Source organism: Portunus trituberculatus, chromosome 37 (assembly GCF_017591435.1).
Source record: "Portunus trituberculatus isolate SZX2019 chromosome 37, ASM1759143v1, whole genome shotgun sequence".
Taxonomy (NCBI): domain Eukaryota; kingdom Metazoa; phylum Arthropoda; class Malacostraca; order Decapoda; family Portunidae; genus Portunus; species Portunus trituberculatus.
In genome coordinates, this window is record NC_059291.1 from 19076081 (window position 1) to 19078270 (window position 2190).

Here is a 2190-nt window from a genome sequence, read left to right on the forward strand (position 1 = left end):
GAGCGAGTCAATGAAGAGGAATTTATCTATGCTGCTTATCATGCCATCAAGCACTCACCCCTCACTCAACACGTCGTTCTACCAGCCATGTACGAAGTAAAGCCACATCACTTCACCAAGACCCAGGTCATCGAGAAAGCTTACGAAGCCAAAGAGATGAAATTGCGCAATGTGTATTTCCAAAACAACTTCACTGGTCAACCTAATGACATTGAGCAGAGAGTTGCCTACTTCCGTGAGGACATTGGCGTCGGCACGCACCACCTGATGATTCATTTGGAGAATCCATTCTGGTGGAAAGACACCTACGGCTACCACATTGACAGGAAGGGAGAGAACTTCTTCTACGCTTACCACCAGCTCCTCAACCGTTACGAGTCTGAGCGCATCTCCAATCACCTGCCTCCTCTCCAGGAGCTGAAGCTCGATGAGCCCCTAGAAGAGGATTTTCTCCACAGACCACCTACAAGTTCGGTGCTCCCTTCCCAATTCGCAATGATGATATCCACCTCCATGACGTAGAAAAGGTAGGCAAAATTCACGAAATCGTCCACATGGAAGACCGCATCCACGACGCCATTGCTCATGGATATGTGGAGGATGAACAGGGAAGAAAGATAAGTATCGAAAACGATGACGGAATTAACATCTTGGGTGACATCATCCAGTCCTCCATGTACAGCCCCAACCGCAAGTATTACGGCAATCTCACCACTCTAGCCTACACCATGCTCGACCACCAGACCGATCCCAAGAACAAGTACGACACTCCCCCCGGTGTGCTGGCACACTTGGAGACACTCCCACGTGACCCTGCTGCATGGAGACTGCACAAAAGAATCGACAACATTTTCAGGGAACACATTGACTCTCTTCCTCCTTACACCAAGGAGCAACTCAATTCCAGGAATAACTGTCACCAACGTTCAAATCCAAGGTAATCTTGAAACATACTTTGAGGAGTACAAATACGACCTCATCAACGCTTTCAATGACAACACTACGCAGACGGAATTCTACGACATTTATGCCACAATGCCTCGTCTCAATCACAAGGAATTTTCATACAAGATCAATGTGCAAAACAACGGTTCTCCCAAGAAGTCCGTTATTCGCATTCTAGCTATGCCCTACCGCGACGGCAACGGTGCCATCATCCCATTCGACGAGGGCCGCTGGCTTGCCATTGAGATGGATCTATTTGTCAAGACCTGTAAGTTCTATTAACTATTATTTCGTTTTCACTTTTTTCTTTTAACATCATATGTGTATATGTATCATACTCCTTCGTTCATATAGAAAATACATTTCGATTTTCTGAAATAATGAAAAAAAAATTTCTCTTTACAGTGAATTCTGGCAACAATGAGATCACCCGGAAGAGCTCAGAGTCTTCTATCACTGTACCTGATGTTCCAACCTACAAGACTCTTGTTGAGATGACTGAAAACCGTGAGAATCTTGAGAAGTTCGAGAGCGCCACTGGTATTCCCAACAGGTTGCTCCTTCCCAAGGGTAACAAGGAGGGCGTAGAGTTCAGGTTATTGGTGGCTGTCAGTGATGCTGCAAAGGACGTCAACGATGAGAGCATCATTACTATGAACAAGTACCACCATTACGGCGTGCACGGCGTCCAGCCTGACAAGAGGCCTTTTGGTTACCCGTTGGACCGTCGTGTTCCGGATGAACACATCGTTGAAGAGGTTTCCAACATCAAGGAGACCATGGTCAAGGTCTATAACCACGATGTTTTCATTCCCCTGCCTCACCACTAGATCGTTAACAGTTATAATCATGTCACATTGAACTAAACTTGCCTCATGATATTGACACCGATGTTATATACTGACACTGCATTCAAAAGAACCTCGTTTTCAAAAGTCTTTTCCTTCATCCTTTGTATCTTAAAAGTATTTCAATAAACAATTGACAAATTATATGATAGTTTTATTGATTATCTATGTAATACAATGCAAAAAATGTTATATAGCATAACTATCTCCTATAAAAAGGAAATGTTTACTTGCGAAGTGTACTTGATGTCTTCGTCTTGACAACACTTTTATATATGATTCTTCTAAAATTTTTATTATCTGGTTATGTTTATCACCAGTGTTGGTTTTCTCTTCATTTGCATAGGCTTGGAATCAGAGTATTTTAACTATCATCATAGTAGATAATAATAATAAT

At 43.0% G+C, this 2190-nt stretch overlaps 1 pseudogene; it reads left to right on the plus strand.

The window, feature by feature from the left end:
• LOC123513868 overlaps positions 1-1937 on the plus strand; it is a 2700-nt pseudogene extending 763 nt beyond the window's left edge.
• Positions 1938-2190: the final 253 nt, after the last annotated feature.